This window comes from Arvicola amphibius, chromosome 8 (genome assembly GCF_903992535.2).
Source record: "Arvicola amphibius chromosome 8, mArvAmp1.2, whole genome shotgun sequence".
Classification (NCBI taxonomy): Eukaryota; Metazoa; Chordata; class Mammalia; order Rodentia; family Cricetidae; genus Arvicola; species Arvicola amphibius.
Window position 1 is genome coordinate 4,402,042 of NC_052054.1, and position 22,938 is coordinate 4,424,979.

Below are 22,938 nucleotides of genomic sequence, written 5' to 3' on the forward strand. Positions count from 1 at the left end.
CCACAGAAATGGCCTTTCTACCTCCCCTAGAAAATGTCCCCTTTACCCCAGCATATACAATGGTGCCTCCTGCAGCTAGGGGAGATTTTCCTACCATACCTCAATTATTCCAACGTAAACAACCCCTTACAGGCATGCCCAAGTGGCTTGTCTAGGTCATTCTCGATCTTGACAATATTGATCATTATACAAAACTTTCATAAAGTGTCAGGAGAAAGAATAAGGATGGCAAGCGGGGGGGAACAAAGTGTGTGGACACTCAGTGCCTAGAGAAATAAGAGATCCCTCAGCCTGTGCAGGAGGCCCTGGCTTCCTCCCCGAGACAACTTCTTTCATAAGGATGTACCTGGAAGATTGAAGACCGTGACAGTGCATGTGGTCAGTGGCTGCTAAGGAACTTGCAGGCGTGTTCCTGCATTGCTGGTGGAGGGCAGTTCTACCACACCCATCCTACCTGGAAGGTTTCAGGTACAGTCCCTCAACCTGCTGCCTGTCACTGTTGCAGCACAAAGAGAAGGAAGTCAATGCTCCCCAACCCGGAGCTGGCTACACAGGCTGGCTCCTGCCACCCTCCCCAGAGCTGGCTACATAGGCTGGCTCCCGCCATCCTCTGCCCATGGCTGCAGGGATAAAGTGTTCAGAGGCATGTTACCAAAGGTTCCATGAGTGTGTGTTGAGATATTTCAGGCAGGATGGGGCACTCGTGTCTGTTTGCACACCCACAGAAGGAAAGGGAAGGAAACTGACTTCAACTGCTAGCAGTTTAGAGAACGAGGTAGGAAAGGTGAATGGGAAATTGGGGGAAAAAAACAGTCACTTATGACTTGCTGTCATGAGAAAAATCTAAACAATGTTAATGAATAATTTTCCCCAAACTGTACGTTGTAAAGCATTTATTTTTAATTATGTGTAGGTATGTACATATGAGTGTAAAGATTCAAATCCCCTGTTAGCTGGAGTAACAGATGGTTGTAAGCCACCTAACAGGGATGATAGGAACTGAACTTGGCCCGCAGCGAGAACAGCACATGCTTTTAACTGCTGAGCTGTCTCTCTAGACTCCTTAACTAAACTCTTTCATTTGTTTGTTTGTTCAAGATAAGATCTTATTACACAACTCTGGCTGTCCTAGAACTCACTCTGTAGACCAGGCCAGCCTCGAACTCACAGATACCTGCCTGCCTTTTCCTCCCAAGTGCTGGTATTATAGGTGTGCACCAAAGCCTAGCTTAAACAATTTTATTTTTTGAGACAAGGTTTCTCTGTGTAACAGTTCTGGCTGTCCTGGAACTTGCTTTATAGAACAGACTGGCCTCGAACTTACTGAGATCCACCCACCTCTGCCTCCCAAGTGCTAGGATTAAAGACATGAGCCACCACTGCCTGACTTAGCTTAAGCAATTTTTTTAAAATAGCATTTTAGTAAGAGGGAAGCATTTCTGGATGTTCTATTCTCCCAGAAGGCCCCAGGCTTTTTCTTATCAATATTTGAAAATAATTTGGTTAAAGCTCCTAGCACTTCCTTTTTTGTCAACAATTCCCACTGGTACTGTGTTTCCCATCCCTTATCTGCGGTGCTGGGGAGACGGGGCATATCTGCTGTGGGTTTCTGAGGATCAGTGTGTTTGACATGTCTAGAAAGGGCTCCTGTGTCTTTCAGGAACACTGCCAGAGAAAATGCAGTGGGAAGCGTTCCCGTGCCACAAATCAGGGGCAGATGAAGACTGGGTGGGGAGCACGATCCCTCCAGGTGCTTCAGGGCTTCCTCCAGCTATGGGCGTGCAGCCCTGTCCTGAGGTGTGTCCCTCTGGAGAGCCAGACCTGACCATGTAGCCGCTGTCTGTTTTTTTCTGTCCCGTTGCTTTTCTCTGCAGTATCCCACAGCCCGGCTTTCCCTGCGGTTGCTCCGGCTCTAATGCATTGTTTGATGGTCATTATCCCAAGTTACCAGCCCAAGAGCAGCTTCAAGCCTTTACAAGAAAGACTTGATACCCATGCTGTCTGCATCGTGTTTAAGGGAAAAATGCTTTTGGTGGTCGGGTTTTTGAGTGACAGCGAGTGGCATGCTAAGGGAAGCTTGTTCAGCAGGTGTGTGTACAAGATTGTCTCAGAGCCCTCACTTCCCCAGGGCAACTGCTGGCTTTACAGGCCATTTGAGTGAGTTCAATGAAGCAGCGCAGCACTGCTGACTTGTAATTATTTTACAGTGTGGTAGGAGTCAGGACCCTATTACAGTGAAGCAGTAACTGCCACCAGGCATTTCCTTGAAAGTGCTGTTTCATGGGGATTCAGGCCACTGTTAGCAAAGCACAAAGACTGGGGACTCTGTTCCTCTTCCCACCATCACGTTACGGGCCTTGCGGGCTGCCATGCCAGCTCCAGGTCCTCTTCCCACCATCACGGGCCTTGCGGGCTGCCATGCCAGCTCCCTCTTGTTCTCGGCGAAGGGAGCACACAAATGCACATGGAGAGAAATTGAATGAAAATGTGTCTTCAGGAAGCTCCCTTGACTTTGCCCTGCAGTGAACATATCCAGGGTGGGTGTGCACAGGCAGGGGAGAGTGTGAGCATATCCAAGTTGGGTGTGCATGAGCAGGGGAGAGTGTGAGCATATCCAGGGTGGGTGTGTCCAGACAGGGGAGAGTGTGGCATACCCGGGGTGGGTGTGTACAAACAGGGGAGAGTGTGGCATATCCAGGGTGCATGTGCAAAGGCAGGGAAGATTGTGAACACATTGAGGGTGGGTGTGCACAGGTAGGGGAGGGTGTGAGCATATCCAGGGTGGGGGTGTACAAGCAGGGTAAAGGATGCCTGTGTTTTTCTGCTTCTGAGGCTCAGCACCTCAGATAAGAACATTTGGAGACACAGGTATTCCTGTTGTTTCTGCCTCTCCAGACCCAGAGCCCATAACATTAATTAAAATGACATCGTTATCTTCATTGTCAATTTAGTGTTACCATTGCCCTCTCTCAATTGGTGTAACACGCACACGCAAATATACACACATAAGCATGCATGCGTACATATTCATAGACATACATGTGTACACATCTACAAACACATTGATACAAACATAACACCTATACACACACACACACACATATACACAAATATACCTGTTGTAGGAACTGCTTATTCATTTCCCAGCGCCCAGACTCCCGAAATAATCACACAGAAACTATATTATTTAAATCACTGCTTGACCCATTAGTTCTAACTTCTTTTTTTTTTTGGTTTTTTTTCAAGACAGGGTTTCTCTACAGCTTTTTTAGAGCCTGTCCTGGAACTAGCTCTTGTAGACCAGGCTGGCCTCGAACTCACAGAGATCCACCTGCCTCTGCCTCCCGAGTGCTCGGATTAAAGGCGTGCGCCACCACCCGCCCGGCTAGTTCTAACTTCTTATTGGCTATCTTGTACATCTTAATTTAACCCATCTCCATTAATCTGTACATGGCTTGCTTGGGCCATGATTCCAAACATAGGCTGCCAGTGGGCATGGCAAGCACGGTGTCGGAAGCAGGCTAACTACAGGCAGGGCCAACACAGTGGCAGAAGCCAGAAGTTGGCTGATGGCATCTCATTGGCTCTGGTCAGGCTACAAATCGTCAAAGGCTACCCCATGACCCCACTTCCTCCAGCAAGGCTCCTCCTCATAAAGATTCCACAGCCTTCCATCAGCACCACAAGCTGGGGACCAAGTGTTCAAGCACACAAGCTTGTGAGAGACAAAGTATGAGATCATCATCGGTGCACAGGCATAGACTTCAAGTTCCCAATGCATGCCTGGGGCACCACTGGGCAAGAACCAAGGACTGGGTAGCTGGACATGTGACCCACACAATGTGGAAGATTGGTTCTCCCTTCCAACATGGATGTTCATTGGTTTGGTTCCAAGAAAACAAGTCTTCAAAGACAGCTAGAACTTTCGGCTTTTGACTGTACTTGCTATTTGCCCAGTAGCATTATTAGGACATGGTTAATCTTTTATTAGTGGTTGTTTTATTTTTTGTGGTTTTGGGGATTGGATCCATGGCTTTGTATATGCTAGGCAAGTCCTCTGCCACGGGGCTATGTCCCTGTTCCAGGGACTTGGTAATAACTTCAAATAATGTGTATTAACTAAACTTCTCTTTACAAAGCTCTTTTGCTTCTTGGAACCTTTGATCAATTTTAAATATAAACTTTTATTATTGAAATAAAAGTCTATTTTTGTAGCATCTAAATAAAATTAAAGAACCAGGCCTCCTGGAAGCAGTGGATTTCCTGTGCCTTCATCCTAATTCTGGATTAGTTATAAGACTTGGCCTGAGATAGGTGTTCAGGGGGGAAGTGTTTGGTTTTGATCCAAGTGGGCAGTCAGCTCTGAGCTTTCCCGGCTTTTCTGATTTTCAGGACAGCATACTTAAGGCAAGAACATTGTTTCTTTCCTACACAGATGGACAGAGCAAGGCTTGGGAGCTGTGGATGAGCCTAAGTATACTGGGGATGCAGTGTGTTACAGCTGCAGGCACCAAGTCCTGACCCCAATCACCCTGCTAAAGACATGTGGGAAATAGCTTTCTGTTGTCCAAACCTGATACAGTCAAATGTGAATATGCTATTTTTTCCAAAAACATTTCATATCAATTACTTTTCTAATAAAATCAAGTATCCTACAAAAATGAAAACAATGCAAGAAGGAAGGGTTTATCTTGGCTCTTAGTTTGAGGATACACAGTTTATCATGGCAGATAGGTGTGGTGGCAGGAGCTGAGGCAGCTGGGCACATCCTCTACAGTCAGGAAACTGAGAGAGATGAATTACTGGGTCCAGTTTACTGTCTCCTTTTATTTATGCATATGTGTGTCTGTGGAGGCCAGGAGAGGTTGTCAGGTCCCCTGGAGCTGGAGATCCAGACAGCTGTGAGCTGCCCCGTGAGTGAGTGCTGGGAACTGGACTCGGGTTCTCTGCAAGAGAAACATATGCTCTTAATTACAGAGCCAGCTCTGTGGAGGCTCAAACACGTGAGCCTATTCCACCTTGTCTGAAGTTCAGAGAGTTTCTGTTTGCTCTAACAACAACTGTGGCTATACACTCTGACCTCTGACCTAGGGTGTGGTTGCTGGGTGTTTTGAACATTAAGATGGCCCATAAGGGTAGATCCTCTCTGCCTTGATCAATGGTCAAGATAGTCAAGTATACTTCTGCTCCTTTTTTTTGAATTAGGAGGTTTGACCTAGGGAGTGGCTGCCTTCAGGATACTTGGTCTAGGATGGGCTCAGTGCCTAAACAACAGAATGCTAATGACTGGACGTCTCAAAGTATTGAAGCAAATAACTGTTCTAGCTGTCCTTTGTATCATGTTAAAGCAGACTTTTTTCTTCTTCCCCCTGTTGTACTGGGGCATAAAAGTGTATGGAAAATTGAATGTGGCTGATTTCAGGATCCACTAGAACTCCCTACCGATACTATCCTGTTTCTATTTTTTTTTATTTTCACTCGCGTCTTCGTTGTTCTCTTTACTAACTTTTCTAATCCCCATGGCCCTACCCTGGTAAGTGGTGTCCTTGTTGAAGCTGGTCTCCGGCAGTCTCCAGCCTTCCCTTTCTCCTTTTTATGCAGTCAGGGTCCCAGCTCATGAAATGGTGCCATTGGCATCTATGGATCTTGTCACTTCAATTAGTCTAGTCTAGAAAACCCCTTGCAGTCATATTTGCAGAGGTTTGTCTCACATGTATTTCTAGAGCCCACCAAGAGGACGGGCAGGATGGATCACGGTACCGCTTCCAAGGCCGCCTTAATCCCTGCAGCCTGGGTGAAATGCTGTCACCACATGTCACCACAGCGGGATTGCATTCGCTCACGGGATTGCAATCCGTTTGCCATGCTGGATGTCTTCGTTTCGTCATCGGTTGCCGTGATAGAATTCTTTGGATAAAGCAGTTTGAGGAAGAAAGGGTTTACTATGGCTCACAGTTCAACGGTACAGTCGTGGTGGTCACGTGGCATCTCTCTGTGTATCCTAAATCAGGAACACAGAGCAAAGGGTGCAAGCTAGCGTTCTGCTCACTTTCTCCATTTTCTGCAGTTCAGGGTCCTCGCTCAGGGAGTGGTCTAGCTTACAGTATAGATGGGTCTCTTCGTATATATTAGTTTGATCAAGACAGTTCATAATAAGTAAGCCCAGAAGCTACATAAACCCTCACAGGGGGGTACCTGTCCATCATAGGTAAACAACCCAGAGGCTGCATAAACCTTTGCAGGGGTACCTGTTCATCATAGGTAATCCCAGAGGCTGCATAAACCCTCACAGGGATACCTGTCCATCTTAAGTAAACCCAGAGGCTATGTAACCCCTCACAGGGGTACCTGGAGGCCAGACCTCTAGATGATTCCAGATCTTGACAGTTAACAGTGTCCTATGAGTCCCTTCTTTCACACTGGGAAATGACTTGTACTTGCTCTGAAAAGATGCTTCCAGTTTGTGTTTCAGAAACATTGGAACCTTCGCTCTAGGGTCATAGATGGGCCCTGACTACATGCCAGGCAGAAGGGAGCAGATATGAGCAAGCTTTCTGGCCTGTAGGAGGCCAATGCCCAGCAGGAAGAAGGACAAGTTAATACATATTCAAAGAGAAGTAATTTCAGGTGTTGGTTGGAAGTGAGCGGCAGCTTATAATCTCATATGTATTAGATGATTTTGCACTAGTGTGACTCCTATTGTTCTCAGCCCAGGGTCCCATCAGCACACTGATCATAAATGCACAAGGCAGCCAGGCTCTCGGCGGTGCTCTTAGGCAGAGAGGAACTGAATGGAGAGCTCCCTCTGGGAGATCTGATGACAGAGCCGTTGACTAAAACTATGTATGTTGGGCTTTGGACGCGTTTGGCTTCACTGATAGTGGTGGTTTGAATGACAAAGTCCCCACACATAGGATTATGTATTAAGATACCTGGTCCCTAGTTGGTGTAGTGTTTGGGGCATCTAGGAGATGTGGCCTTGTTGGAAGAAGTATGTCACTGCGGGTGTCTGTCGCTTTGAGGTTTGAAAACCTTGCCCTGGTCACAGTAATCACTCTTCCTTCCTCATGCTTACAGCAAAGGATGAGCACTCTTGGATGCTGTGCTGGCTGCTGTGCCTGTTGATGTAATGTGCTCTTGCTGTTGTACCGGCTGCTGTACTTGTAGGTGATATGTGTGTTCTTAGTGGTTGCTGTGCCTGTCGATGTGTGCTCTAAGATGCTGTATCGGCTGCTGTGTTATCTTTTATGATGGACAAGGGTTCTACCTAGCACCATTAGCCCAAATAAACTCTCCTTTCTTTAAGTTGCCTTGGCCATAGTGTTTTATCAGAGATTAGAAAAGTAACTAAATATACAGTGATATAAAAAAAAAAACTAAGCAAGTGATTGTGGAATCATTCTCTGTGTTTTCCTGTTTCTCTTTGCTGCCATGTTCATTTTGATGAGAGGGGACAAGCATGCCACTATCCACATTTCCAAGGATGGCTGGATTGTAGACTCCCAGGAATCTCTGGTCGGATGTAATTTAGTTACTAAAAGGAAGTTTTCTAAAATTTTAATAAGTCTATAATAAATGATTTAGAGTCATCTAGTTAAAATTTAAGCAAGTTAGCGTGTGTAGCTGGGGGGGGAGTGATTCTCTGAGTACTAAAGTTGAAACTATGTTTCCTTCTCAGGTTAGACTTAAGAGTTCTTTGTAAAATAGAACTGAAACACCGCATTTGACTCAGGAGCAAGGCAAGGCTCTTCACAAAGCTCCTCTTTCATATGAAATGGAATTTGACCCTTGTCATGTGAGGGGCACTATCTCAGCAGATCTGCATGGTTGAGTCCAGGAGCGTCCCCACTCACTCGTCTGCCTGCCAAGCTGCCTGGCCGTTGAGCTCCTTCTGTTTAAGTGGCTGCAGATTTGGTGCAGAATGGTTAAGTCTCTAGTGATCTGGATCTTCTGGGCGCCTACAATTTGGATAATTTAGTTTTACTATTAGAAGACCATTGCAGCACAAACCTAATTACTCCTTTTTAAAATTATTACATTAAAAGTTGGTCTTTCTTCTTGCTAAGTTATGAAATTCACAGGAAAGGTATTTTACGGTTACATATGGCTATATACATACATGTTCACACGTGCGCAGACATACCAACTGTGGCATGATATGATGGTACCATTAGGATGGCAGCTTTCCCACCAGAAAGGAAGACATGACACACTGAGCCTCTCCAGAGAGGCCAGCAGAACTGCTGAAATCAGCAGCCACAGCTCACAGGCCTTGTTAATGCTGTGCTGTTCAAGAATGCTAATTATTGACTAGGAAATCTGCCTTCTGTACGGGGCCTTCAGTGGTCCAATCCAGGCAACGAATCTGAGAACGGTGCCGATGTCATACTTTCTTAGTGGCAAAGAGCAGATTCAGTTTTCTTACTTCTCTGTTGCTGTGTTGCCTGCTCCGTTTCTGAGCTCCTATGGGAGAGTCCCCACCCCACCCCCAAGGAGGCAAACCTGTGGTCCTTCATAACCTAATGCCAGGAACCGTATCCTGTCATGTTTCTGGCCTTGGGTCCTCAGGTCATGTGAGCTCACCGCAGCCAACATGCAATGACCTATGGCTCCTGGCTTTTCTGGGTGAGCCCTGAAATAGGAACACCTGTGGGAATCTTGTGAAATATAAGATAAATGATTCTGAAAATTGTATTTGTAACCATTTCCATAACTATGGTCATCTCTAACATCTTGTGCACACACTGGATCCCTTATCAGAATACATAAGGGTAGAATGTTCATGACATGAGAGATTCTTAGGGGTTCCCAAATTCATTCCTTCCTTCCTTCCTTCCTTCCTTCCTTCCTTCCTTCCTTCCTTCCTTCCTTCCTTTCTTCCTTCCTTTCTTTTTTTGAGATGGGTAGACAGGGTTTCTCTGTGTAACAGCCCTGACCTGACTGTCATGGAACTAGCTCTTGTAGACCAGGCTGGCCTCGAACTCACAGAGATCCGCCTGCCTCTGCCTCCCAAGTGCTGGGTTTAAAGGTGTGTGCCAGCATCGCCTGGCATGACATCTTTCTTAAGATTTCTAGGCCACTGTATTGGGTTTCCACACTAGGTCTGCAGGATATCTCTGCTTACCCTGAACAGACAAGCTCCTGGACAGCTCAGGGTTGTGCAGGGCTTTCCAAGGATTAGCAGAAGGAGCAGGTCCCTGGCTGGAGAGCCCAGTGCCCAAGGGATCACCTGGGTTTCAGAGTTTCCAGTTGTCTCAGGGAGTCCTGCTGGTAGCTGATGTGTTTTGAAGACTATCCCTTGCGTTTTTGCCTATAGTAAGGGTGAAACTATGGAAGCCTTATTGGGACAGGATGAGAGATCGCGAGAAAGGCATGAATCGTTGCTGTCATGTCATTATCTTCTCTTTCTGGGGCTGTGCGGGGACTCTGTGCTGAAGCGGGCCTGCCCGTGGGAGCTCTGGCCCCACTCTTGGCTTCAGCCTCTGGGCTTCTGTACATCTGTGCACTCATTTTCTTTTTTTGCCTTTAGGAAAACTGAGCTCTCTCGTGCACCAATGGCCCTTGGCATGATTTTGTGCGTTCCTCTATCCATTGCTTTAGAATAGATTACTTTGTTATTGGGGGCACAGACTTGAGCTAGAGTTCTTGTGATATCCTCTCCTTCTCTAACTGACCAGCAGTGCCGCTTTCCCTCAGCTTCTCCACCTACGACGTGGTGAGATCTCAGGCCTCCTTCACAACATCTTTGCGAAGAGGTCAAATGAGCAGCCATAAGCCTCCTTCAAATTTGTGCAAATAGAATGGAGCTCATGAGCCAAAGGGTGTAAACATTTGGTCTGATGCCTATAGCTAATGCTTAGACGTTTGGTCTGATGCCTATAGCTAATGCTTAGGCTTAATGTACAGTTTAAATGGGATGTGCATTTAAAACAGTCGTAATGTTTTTCAAAAAAATCTGATTAATTTGGTAATGTACCACTTACTTTGAAAAAAAAGATGGGAAAGAAATATAAAAAAGTATTAATTGTTCTCTGGGTTGTAGCTTTGTAGGTTTTTTCCCTTCATTTCATGAATCTTCCAAATTTTATATAATTAACATACAACCTATTCTCAACACAAAGAATGTAAAATGTCTAAAGCAAGACTTGTAATAGTGTGAAAAAAACTTTCTTTTGCAATGTGATATTTATTTTAAAACCACTAACTTTTTTAAGAAGCACTTTTAAAAGTAAAATTATGCAAGCAGCATATTAATATGCCCCAGAGTCATGTGGGTTTTCAGAGTTCATGGTGTCAGGAGATGTCAAAAACTTGTAATTTTCTAAAACTTATTAGTTCTATATATATATCCTTATTTTGAAGTATGGCAATCAAATATTGAGATAAGTTGCCAAGCACCTACATTTTCTTCCATCTCCAGGAGAAGTAATGGGAGGGCCTTGTGGGTGCACGTGGCAGGCTGGTGCCTCACTGTTGGGACCACCTGACTGCTTCTGAGAATATCCGTGGCCCTACCTCCCAGTACTGCCCAAAAACAACACCAGACTGGGGGTGATCACTGTTCATCCCTTAGCTCATGGCCTGTGCCCCAGGCACAAGGAGCATTGACTGAGCCAAGGAAGTGATATCCCTGTTTCCTGGAAAGCCTTCCCTGTTCTCTGTAAGTCCCCAGCATGCACTGTTGCTCTCTGCAGACCCCCAGCATGCACTGTTGCTCTCTGCAGGTCCCCAGCATGCATTGTTGCTCTCTGCAGGTCCCCAGCATGCATTGTTGCTCTCTGCAGGTCCCCAGAATGCACTGTTGCTCTCTGCAGACCCCCAGCATGCACTGTTGCTCTCTGCAGGTCCCCCAGCATGCACTGTTGCTCTCTGCAGGTCCCCAGCATGCACTGTTGCTCTCTGCAGACCCCCAGCATGCACTGTTGCTCTCTGCGGGTCCCCCAGCATGCACTGTTGCTCTCTGCAGATCCCCAGCATGCACTGTTGCTCTCTGCAGGTCGCCAGCATGCACTGTTGCTCTCTGCAGGTCCCCAGCATGCACTGTTGCTCTCTGCAGACCCGCAGCATGCACTGTTGCTCTCTGCATACCCGCAGCATGCACTGTTGCTCTGTGCAGGTCCCCAGCATGCACTGTTGCTCTCTGCAGGTGATATGCTACCTCCTTATTCATTTGAATACCTGCTGTAAGCACATAAACTGTGGACAGTCACACAAAGTCTACGCCTTGTCCCAGCCTGGACCCACACACATATTCCTGTGTTAGTTTTATGCTGTGGATGTGATTTTTATTGCTGTTAATGCCCTCACATTCCCTAGGCTGATGGATGCTCTTATAGATCATGGCCGTACTCACACTCGTGAGGGTACCCTTTGTTCTGGCTCCCAGGTGACTCTGGAAACCTCAGATTCCTGGGGTCCACACATGTGTACTGAATCACCAAGTCAGGACCCTACAATAGCCACACATGCACACTCATCATAGTACATGTCAGTGATTCATGTGTGCAGTGACTATCTGTGCAGCTCTCAGTATGGCACTGATCTCCTTGCTTACTAAGGCCAGGTAGGGGTTCATTACACAGGCGTGCTCCAGTGTTGTCTGCTTTTTGGCTGAAAGATACTGGACGGTCTTCTTCCCCGTTTGGCTTTTCATATTATCAAAGGGCTTCTGTGAATGTTGTGCCCGTGCCCTTGTACCTCTATTGGTGAGGCCAGTTTTTGACGAGACTCAATCCCTGGGGAGTATAGCGAGAGCTCCTACAGACCATAGCCATCTCTACTCAAGCCACGATCTACTCTCTCAAGTGTTTAAACCAATTAGAAATGGGTCCGAATTCTTCCAAGCATTTTTTCTCTCTAGACTTTCTCATGAAAACTGCTCAGTGGTTCTTTCATTTTTGTTTAGTAGTGAACAGGGCCAAATTTTCATGTTTTCTTATTTTTTATTTATTTTGCTCACTTTCCATCTTATTTTTTAGTGCTTTTCCTATGAACTTGAAATTCTTTTAGATTATGGCTATTCATCCTTTTCTTTACCCCGTTACGATACATTTTATCCCCTCCACCAATTTTACTGAAAATAGATTTTTTTCCTCACAGAATATATCCTGATTAGGACCCCCCCCCCTTTACTACTCCCAGTCGCTCCCATCCTCCCTCCCATCTGGATCCCCTCCCTTTCTGTCTCTCATGAGACAGCAAACAGGCTCCTAAGGGATAAAAATAAAATACAATAACATAAAACAAAAATGATCACATCGGAGTTGGACAAGACAAACAAACAGAAGGGAAAGAATCCAAGAGAAGGCACAGGAGCCAGAGACCGACTCATTTGCACTCTCAGGGATCCCATAACTGAGCTGGGCAGTGGCGGTGCACGCCTTTAACCCCAGTACTCAGGAGGCAGAGGCAGGTGGATCTCTGTGAGTTCGAGGCCAGTCTGGTCTACAAGAACTAATTCCAGGACAGGCTCCAAAATTACAGAGAAACCTTGTCTCAAAAAAAACAAAAACAAACAAACAAACAAACAAAAAAACTACCCAAGCACTTAACTGGAAGCCATGATGTATTCGCCGGGGACCTGGTACAGTCCAGTGCAGGACCTGTGTTTGCTGCCTCTCTTCTGTGAGCGTTGGTCATGTTGGCTATGGAGAACCTTGTCTTCTTGGTGTCCTCCAACCCCCTGGCTCTTACACTTTTTCCACTCCTCTTCCACACAGGCTCCCTGAGCCCTGATGGGAGGGATTAGATGGAAACCTCCCATTTAGGCCTGAGTGTTCCCAGGTCTCTCACTTTCTGCCTGGTGTCTGGCTGTGCGTCTCTGTATTGGTTCCCGTCTCCTGCGGGAGGAAGCTTCTCTGACGATGCTGAGCAAGGCACGGGTGTAAGAGTACAGAAGAAATAAGTAGGAGTCTGTGTGTGTCCCTGTTTAATGAAGGTCGATGTTGGGTTCCTCTTCCATGGCTCATTTCAGCAACCCCATGCGTCCTAATTATAATCTGTTCCGGTGTGAGTTTGTTTTAGCCTTTCTCTTCCTGTCTCTTAGACGCTCACTGTTCCTCAGAGTGGTTCTGACTGACTTGTGTCCGCTCTCTCCCACAACAATTCAGTATCCTCTCAGCACAAGGACCCTGTTGAGCTAGACTAGGATGACTCGAGAAGTGTCCTCTGTGGCCAATAGAACAGAGTTTTGACTGCATTCGGCTGACTTGTCTTCTGAGTGTGGCACATTTCCTTGTATGCTAGGGAGTAGGTATGGAGAACCTGAGCTTCCCGTGCGTAAGTGGGTCACTGTTTATCCACTTCTAAGCCGGAGTGACAGCACTCAGACCTTCAGTCGGGTTTGAAAGGAGACGAGAGTTTCTACTCTCAGCAGCCGTGTAAAGAGTGGGGGTTGGAAGCATGGAAAACAGTGTAATTAAGAGAAAATGAAAAGATACAAAAAAAGAAAGGCAAATAGACCAATTCTGTGTGGGGTAGCCCTGTCGGGCAGGGATAGACGAAAGGCAGTAACCTAACAGCTGAGGTTCTCTGGAGGCCTCGAGCACTTCCTTGAAGTAAATTCAGAGCCTTGAGTGGCAGAAACTCCAGGACTCTAAGTACAGCCTCAGGAGATCACGTCATTCATGTCAGGATTTGGGAAAACGGTTAAATATTCCTAACTCCTAAAGCAAACACCGACGTACTATTATTTTAGCCCTGCTAAAATGGAAAGGCAGGGAATGTGGCTCAGTGGGTAAGAGCACTTGCTGACGTTCAGAAGACCAGAGTTTGGTTCCCAGCACCCAGATCGGCCGCTCACAACCTCCTGTAACTCCAGATCCCTCTAGAGCCTGATGCCCTCTTTTGACCTCTGCTGGCATCCTATGCCTGTACTTCCATACACATAAATTCACGGAAATATATATATATATATATATATATATATATGTATGTATATAAAAGAAAATCCTGGAAAACATGTATTTTTAAAACAAAATGGAGAGCTGCATTAGGCAAAAGGAAGTAGGTTTCCTGCAAACTGCAACATTATGGGTTAGACTAGTCCTTGTAAACAGAAGCGCTCATTCTCCTTTAGCCAGGAGCCTTCTACTGCAAACTTAGTTTAAAAGGTATCTCAGCCTAACAAAGAGGCCCCATCTTAGCTTTTCACTGAAACCCTGGGCTGGGTGTGTTTCACACTTCAGGATTTCCTTTTAGGTTGAAAATTGTTTGTGTGGCAGGTGTGAGCACAGCCTGGCCTTCACAGGTCTGGACCCTGGGCTGAGGACTGGGAATGCCATCAAAGCATGATAACTCCCCAGGAAGTTCCGGGTTCCCACTAAGGGAAAAGGTTAGATGCTTTGAAATTTAAGAAACAAAATTAGTTCTCAGTGTATTTTAATTTCATAACCATCTTTAAGACCTTTGTACCACAAAAAATAAAATAGAATATGAACACATTTTATTTACTTTGATTTATTTATTAGGTTTTTTTTTATTTTTTGTGAGTATAGAGGTGTGTGTATGTTTGCACATGTACATGTGCTTGTGTGTGTGTGTGTGAATGTGTGTTTGTGTGTGTGTGTGCATGCACATGTGGTAAAACATTTTTAAGTATGAAAAGATTAGGAAATCTTGATTGGTCGACAGTAACACAAAATTTAATGAAACTGAATGGATCTATATCATGACAGTCTGCTGTGTGAAGAGTGGACTAGATTCACCATGGAGATGAAAATCAATGCCCGTGCCTCATAAACTTCAAACTTACAGGTCCTTTATGAATCACTACTCATAAAAAATGGATGTTGTCAGTTCAAACACAAACAAACAAAAAACCACACTTCTCATCTTAACGGGAATAAGAGGTAGTTTATTCTGGAGTCATTTGACTGACCATAACCCAGGAAACACAGATTTACGTTACTTCAAGTCCATGTTCTCACAGGGAAGCAGCTTCGTGAATCTTTACACTCAGACAGAACAAGGACAGTCATTAATCAAGGCAAGTTTAAAATACGGTGGTGGGGACAGAGAGGTGGGGACAGAGAGGTGGGGACAGAGAGGTGGGCACAGAGAGGTGGGGACAGAGAGGTGGGCACAGAGAGGTGGGGACAGAGAGGTGGGCACAGAGAGGTGGGGACAGAGAGGTGGGGACAGAGAGGTGGGGACAGAGAGGTGGGGACAGAGAGGTGGGGACAGAGAGGTGGGCACAGAGAGGCGGGGACAGAGAGGTGGGGACAGAGAGGTGGGGACAGAGAGGTGGTGATAGCAAGATGGGGGGGCGGGGTTTCCATAGTCTCAAGATGCTATCTGTCTGAAGACAGTCTGGGGAGGGTGGGAAGTGGTGGCCTCCAGACAGATCTCAAAGGTTTGTATCTGTTACTCACAGGATGCTAGTTAGTTCAGACACAGAACGGGGCAAGGGATGGATGCTCCGAGGGCTGATACCAGCTCAAGATAGGCTAACTAACCTGTGGGTCTGCCACATCCAACCTCCTCACAGCCCTGCAGTCTATCAACCAACCTGTGTCTGCAGGCACCGTTCCCTCTAGTGTTTGTTCATAATGTCATTTCTGAAATATGTGATAAGTCAGTTATTTTATATAGTTTTTCTGCCATTTTTTCCCACTGAAATGTGGAAACTACTGTAGAAAACTTCGGTTTCAAAATCCCAAAGATAATCCCAAAGCCTCAGTTTTATCCTGAAGACATGCTGGGGAGAGTCTAATATACTAGAATAGAATATTAATAGAATAGAAGCCCTATTCGTCCTTCAGTTAATGTTCCTTGTTGGAAACACTCGTGGACAGACATAGATAACATAGCTTGCTCTGTATGTTTGTGTCCTTTAAGGAGCCTTATTTTGATAAAAAAAAAAAAAGTAAGTCCATGTGCTCCATTTTTAATGTATAAAGTGAGAAGAATGTGACGTACATTTGTGGTGAAGATTAAATAAGCTGGGCCACCGTTTGAATCCTGACTTCTCACTTAATTAGCTCTGTGATTGACGCTAATTTAGTAAATGAGATGTTCCGATGTTAATTGTTCATTGTGCTGAGTCTCAGGGGAAGCGGAGAAAGCTAGCAGGGTGTGCAGCGTGTGCAGCCCCTGCCGTGCGCACAGGCGCTGGGGGCCAGCCTGCAGACGGTGATGCTGAGGTTTCAACAGCCAGTCCAGTGCCAACTAGGGCTGCTCCGGTAGCCCCGGCCACTCCGGGAGCCTGTGCGCAGGGGCTTGCAGAGCCAGAGTGCAGCTCCGGGAGCCTGCGCACAGGGGCTTGCAGAGAGAGCGTGCAGACTGCTGTGGACGGCAGGTCCGGGGCCAGCACAGGACACGCTCCTGGCAAACGCGACTTCCGAAAGGCCATGTCCACATAAAGCGTGTGCCACAGTTACCCACACTGCACGGATATTAGTTTTCTGATCTTTATAAGTGTTCCCTGGTTATACAAGTGGTTAGAAGTGCAAGGTCGGTGAGGGCACATAAGAGTGCCACGCGTGGGCTTCACTGCTCCTCTGTGCCTCTAAAATCACTTCAAAATGAAAAGCTTTTAAACTATGACATCGGGGGACATTTGTGCAATAATTTTCCTGCAACGAGACATTCTCTCTAGTGTCTGTGATAGTTATTGCATATAATAACACACCGAATATGCATACAATATATATGTATTCAATGATGTGATGGTGGAGGCAAATTTAGAATGGACCAGCTAAACAGAAAGCAGTGCGCTGGATGCTTTGGGCCAACTTTTCCTAGAAAACCAGCCACCAGTAAATAATTTACTCCCGAAACTTGATTTCTCTTCCAAAAGATTATAGGACCTCAGAAGGGGCTTGAGTCAAATAGGAACTGAACACGTTTGGGACTCCAAGTTGAGTATCTCATCTTTGGAGCTGAGTCTCATGACTCTATCATGTTTAGAAAATAAACCTGTATTTCAATAATGGGAACTTTTATTGGGTGCCCGGGTGAGAGCAATGGACAGGGATGGAGATACGAATGCAGGCAGGGATGTGGGGTCCTTACCTAAGAATGACTGCTCTGCCGGTGACAAATGATTTGTTGGAGTCCTCGCTGGTAGGTACATTCTTCATTACAATTTTTCATCAACTTGTTTGGAGAAACAGTTAGTGACAGCTAGAATTTAAGCTAGAAGTTTAGGCACTTCTACTCTGGGAGATCATCCCCAGACTCTTGGAATAAGAGCCTAGCTAAGTGTGGGGAAACCCTCCCCTAATCTCAGAGCACAGCAAAGTATAGACTGTGTAGCTGGATTACTGGCACCAGGGCTGCAAGAGAGTCAGCTTAAATCCATAGTTATCATTTGCAGGTTAATACTTGAGGGCAAACAGATTTGAAGACATCAGGATTTCTTCACTCCTGGGCAAATTGGCCAATTTTGTGCTTTTTGCGTCTTGTGATGCCTGTGGTTCTTTTAAATTGAAGAAATATTGCAATATAACCCGATATTCAAGTAAGAGTATAACATACACAGAAATATTTCTCTTCCATATCTATGTCACAAAGAATTAATTTATTCTCAATGTACTTAACAAAGCAGACATGTAGGTGCATGTCCACACAAGCACATATGCACAGGTATGTCCCAAACATGCGTAAATAGTCAAGAACCCCCATACACACCTAATATTCTATAAGATACAACAGTATTGATCAATTTATAAAAAAATTTGGGACTGGTAAGACGGATCAGTGAGTAAAGGTGCCTGCTAACGAGCTTGACCTTCTGAGTTCAGTCTCCAGGACTCACTCACTAGAGAGAGAGAAATGATACTTAAAGGTTGCCCTCTGCTCTTCACACATGTGCTGTGACACATGCACGCTATGGCACACACACACACACACACACACACACACACACACAAAACCCCCAGGACACACACACTAAATAAAAACAAGAGTGACGAAAACAATTTTGGAGTTTTATATTCTTTGTTTTTGAGACTGAGTTTCTCCATGAGGCCCTGGCTATGCTGGAACTCACTCTGTAGACCAGGCTGGCCTTGAACTCAGAGATTCATCTGCCTCTGCCTCCTGAGTGCTGGGATTAAAGGTGTGAGCCACCACCATCCAGCTAAGTTTTGTATTCTTATAAAAGCCGCAAAACAAGAAATTTTATATATAATTATTAGGAAGGCTAGTATATATTTGGTAAATCCAATCACATCCTCATTTAGAACCAAGTTTTTGACCAACTCCCACTTTAAGCATCTTTTAGACTTCAAATTTTTATTTAAAAAATTATACTTTCTTGGCTCTAACTTACTCACTACTTGTGAACACATTGCTCGACTTTTGCTTCTTTGTCACCAAATGGGCTGAGTAGACACACTTACCTGTCGGCTGTAAGGGTAAGAAGACCAGAGCACTTGAGTCATGCTGAGCTTGAGGACCAGGACTGCAAGGGTCTGCTTGTGCGTGCTGGTCGGACACTTCCCAGCTAGTATATTGTTTAGACGTATAGGTTAGCCTAACTCGGATTTTGTGACTAGTTTTCTGAGTCACGGACTTACCTTCTCTAAGAGTGAAAGAAATGCTTCCTTCAGGGCAGGCGTGAGGATGAGAGAACGGAGACTATACCCACACGGCCAAAGGATGCTCAGATCTTGAATGATGGACATGACCTGAATCATGACAGCACGACTTCATTGAAGTCCCTTGTTCACACCTAGATGCCAACATTTATCATAGTTCACATTCTGTACAAGTATACAAATAAAATATCAGGAAAACTGAAAAGCTATCTCCAGGGAGAATCCTTGTTCTTGTCACTTGTGATTGTGTAAAAGAAGAGTCACATATTGCTGTTTTTTTCAAACGGTAAATCAACATGTACGTTTACGAAGAAATCTTCCCATGTCTTTAATCATCCAATTTCCTGCCTTCCCTCTCTATGAGAAACCACTCTGGAGGGTGATTGTGGTTATGAGTTGGCTGCTCTTGCAGGGGACTTGGGTTCAATTCTTAGCACCTAGTAGGCAGCACACAACTGTCTACAACTCCAGTCCTAGGGAATGAATCCAATGCCCTCTTCTGACCTCTGCAGGCATCAGGCATGTGCTTGGTGCACATACATACATGCAGGCAAAACATACTTACACATAAAAGATAGAATAAATAAGTCTTTAAAAGAAATCACTAACCCAATTTATCAGTTTTCACTCACGTAATTTCAAACACTTTTACTTTTAAGATTATAATATAATTACAATATTTCTGCCTTCCATTTTCCTCCCTCTGAACCTTCCCATGTGGCCCTCTCCACTCCCCTTCAAACTTGTTACCTTTTTTTATTGTTATTGCATGAATATATGTATATACATATAGTCTTAAATACAATCTGCTCAGTCCACATAATGTTTCTGGTATCTCTATTTCTATATCCTGACAGTTTGGCACAGGACAACCAATTGATTGTTCTTCCCTGAGGAGGATGACCTCTTCTGCTTCCGTTTTCCTCCGTGGCCTATTGTTCTTTGTGGAGGGTTGAGGTCTTTGTGTGGGATTCCCTGTCTATCATGAGCACCCTTGTTCCACTCATATCTGTAGAAAGTGGAGAAACCCTGAGTGAGCAAATGTATATTTTTGACATGGGCACTGCCATGTTGAGGACTCCAGTCCTCGGACCATGAGAAATTGGCAGAGCCATCACCCATCCAGGCCAGGTTCAAGAGGGTTGACAAAACCCTTTGTAGGAGCCCCAGAGTCTAGGACTAAGTGGCAGTGTGCACAAAGACTAGCAGCTACAGCCTTATCCTCGTGGATGTTTATACCCTGAGGCTGCTCCCTACAGAGACCTGGGGACTAGCTAACTCCTTCTCTGTGCTGTCCCTAATTATAGTCTGTGGCTCCAGGTTGTTGAGGTAGCACATCACCCAACCAACTTTCCTATATGTGTCTGTACTTTCTTCATCTTCCCTTGGCTGACCCTAGTCAGGGATCCAAGACTCAAGTTGTATGGGTCACACACATGTCCCCTTGTGGTATGTGATATTGTTGCACATGCTTTTAAATACCATGAAGTGACATCTGAAGAAATTTAGACTTGTTGGGTAATAGCAACCTCTTATATTCATAGGATATAGAGACCAAATCAGTCTTTAAAATAATCGCACTAATTTAATTTCCACCAGCCATTTCTTACATTGCCAGGTTTATAAATATCAAAAAGCATCTCATCTTGTTTTAGCCAGTCAGCAATAATCATAAACACAGTATCTCTGATAATAATAAAGCTGGACAATTTTAAAATTAATTTTCCTGGGAAGTTCTTCTCAGACATGTGTGTGTATATTTAAAGCACACAGCACAGCGTTTTGATATGTCTACACGCTATGATTACCAGTCAAGCCAACTGTATTCACTGTTGTCACTTGGATCTAGGAGGTAAGAGAGACCTTGGTTTTAGAGAGATCAGCCCACCACATCCAGGAGAGTGAGGAGAGAAGGTGACTGCTGGTGCCCAGCTGCCCTCCCCTTCCCTCTTCGTTTCTGTCCACCTTGTGTGGGTAGAAGGTCACAGTCTCCACGAGAGGACAAGTACCGGGGGCTGCCCTTGGTGACTTGCTGATGGTGCTTCTTGCCTGGTCTTCAGGCCTGCTCCTAGTTTGCTGTATGACCTTTGGCACCACAGCTAGGTGTGGTCACCATGTGACCGACCAATGCTCTATCTCCATGATGGACGCTTCGGGAACTCTATCAGTTGGACTTCATTCTTCCTCTTGAGTAATGAAGTAAAAAAAAAAAAGTTCCTTAACACTGTTTTTTTAACCTCAGAAATTTGAAGATATTATTCAAATGTTTTTCAGAGCTATGAAAAAAGAAAAAACATTTTTATGTCCAAATTTCATTCCTCTCTATGCCTACTAGTGTGTGTGTGTGTGTGTGTGTGTGTGTGTGTGTGTGTGTGTGGTCATTCTAAACCTTCTCCTTCGTTGTTTTTTACTTAGAAATTCCATTAATGAGAATCTGAGATGGCTAATTTTGTGTCTCATCTCAGCTGGGTCACTGGGTGGCCAGGTAGTTGTTCCAGTATTGCTCTGGATGTTTCTGTGATGCTGGTTTTGGACACGGATTAACATTTAAGTAGGGGGATCCCTTCATGCTACGGGCAGCATTTATCTATCTGTCTGAACAGAAGTGAAACTTGCTTCTTCAGGCTAGAGTGCTTTCCTGTCTGGTAGCCTCAGAGGTGGGCAAGAGATCCCAAGATACAGATTCAAAACTGGCTAGATTTCTAGGTTCTTGCAATCCTCTCTAATTATATAAATTAATTCCTTGCAATACAGCTCTTTATATGTCTGTATATCTGTCCATCTGGCCATCTAATCTCTTAGTGGCTGTTTCTCTGGAGGCCCTGACTCGTATGTAATCCAAGAGAGAGCCCTCACGCTGACTGCACGCCTCATGTTTCTGTCATTCTCTCATGTTTCATCAACCTTGGAACGTCTCTCTCACTCGGTCTTTGAATCAACCACTGCTATCACCTCTGCGTTCTCCTCTGCATATTCTCAGCTGTCTCCCTCTGTGTCATGGATTGCATGCTCCTTTCACGTTTTATCTCTTTCTCAAGGGCTGTATCCTGGAAACTTCTCCATTCTGCCTCCCAGTTTCCCAATTCTCTCTTAAAATTTCCTCTCAGGCACTGGATTTTTAAAAATTCAGTAGCTGTATTTTGGTTTCATTTCTAAAGACCGCTGTTTGATTCCTCATCAAGGCCGCATGTCTTTTTTGTGGGGTGTGTGTGTGTGTGTGTGAGTGTGTGTGTGTGTGTGTGTGTGTGTGTGTGTGTGTGTGTATGTTCTGTCCTTTGTTTCAGCTGGCTCTGGATTTGGGGCAGGCTAATCTTGTTCTCTCTGTGTGTACGAACTTAAGCCTGCTTTCCTTTCCAGGTTGGCTTTGTCAGTGTTTCCTCAGGCATCGCTTCCTGTGAGAAGGAGTGTGTGCTCAGTCTTGCAATGCCGCTCCAGATGAAACTGCTTGTTCCTCTCAGGCAGCCTCTGGGACACCCCCTCCTTGAACTTTTTAACTTCCCAGGGTATGGTTTCAGCACTGGACAGACACAGAAAAGCGTAGATTCCAGACCCATGCTGGGTTACCGGTATTGTGCATGAATTGCCCAAGACAGTGCTTCCCCTCCAGAAACCAGAGAGAGGCCCGCCTTAGTCATTCTCCCTTTTCTGATAGTGGATCTTTCCGGTTTACATTTCCACATGCCTGTGGCCCTTTCAGAGTCCCAGCTTTCTGTGGATAAGTTGGTTTTGTCTCCCCATGTCCATACAGATGCAGAGCCTCCAACCATATCCATGAGCAGATGTTAGGTCTGCCTGGGTACATTCAGGATGTGCTAGGTTCTACACAGCCCAACCATAAATGCAGATGCTGATGGTGACTGTCTGCCATGCCTGACCTTTGGGGACCCAGCTATGACTTTAGGATCATATCTATACAGTAATTTTTCATCTATGGAGCTCACCTAGCTACACAAAAAGCTTGGTGTAGGAAGAAAAGGCTGTGGGATGCAGTAAGTAGTGGAAAGGTGGCATTATATCTCTGAGACAGGAGAAGAGTTTAATTTTCTCCTGTCAAACATCTAGGGGTTTTAATAATCCCAGCCTTTTAAAGCCTCAGACTTTTAAGTTTCCTTACATCCCTGTCATGATTTCTCTTTGCAATTCCACCCACTCTGCGCGAGAATAATAACGTGTCGATGCTCTATTCTTCTGTGAGAACTCTAAGCACTTTAGAGGCAGTGCCACTTATCCTCACAAAACCTCTGCATACTGCGGGAGATGATTGGAGAGTTGGAGTCTACCTTGTGGACAGAGAAAACCAGTCACCTGAGATGCCTGGACCCAGTAGGCTAGCCCACGTCACCAGGTGAAGGAACGAGGAGGATCTTTGTTCCTGGTTCAGCACAGTGTAGAATGG